Consider the following 451-nt stretch of genomic DNA (forward strand, 5'->3'; position numbering starts at 1 on the left):
GTGTGTGTGTGTGTGTGTGTGTGTGTGTGTGTGTGTGTGTGTTGTAGGAGGGGTTGTCTGTGTAAATGTATCTGGGTAGGAGACTGCATACTTGAGAATCATTGCGTTTTGCTCCATCATCTCTGGGTGGGTCCTGATTTCTGGCAGTGATGATACATATTGTTCTCTTAAAAACACTGAAAGCCAACACCATAATCTCGGACTGCCCACAACTCAAACCCCTAAAGGTGAGTACTGTCATGTGAACTCCAGCTCCTTGTTATCCCCTGCTTTTCACAAAGGGACATGCTGGCTTGGAATTTCTCTTATGTGCCAGAGCAAGACGATATTATTTGCATGGCCAAAAGCACTAATCAAACTATGGCCACAGTCACTATCATTTGAAATTACTTTAATTTGACAAGTCTTACCGGTATCCCCATCCACTTTGACATTTGGTGTCAGTCTCAGG

Source organism: Etheostoma spectabile, chromosome 7 (genome assembly GCF_008692095.1).
Source record: "Etheostoma spectabile isolate EspeVRDwgs_2016 chromosome 7, UIUC_Espe_1.0, whole genome shotgun sequence".
Taxonomy (NCBI): domain Eukaryota; kingdom Metazoa; phylum Chordata; class Actinopteri; order Perciformes; family Percidae; genus Etheostoma; species Etheostoma spectabile.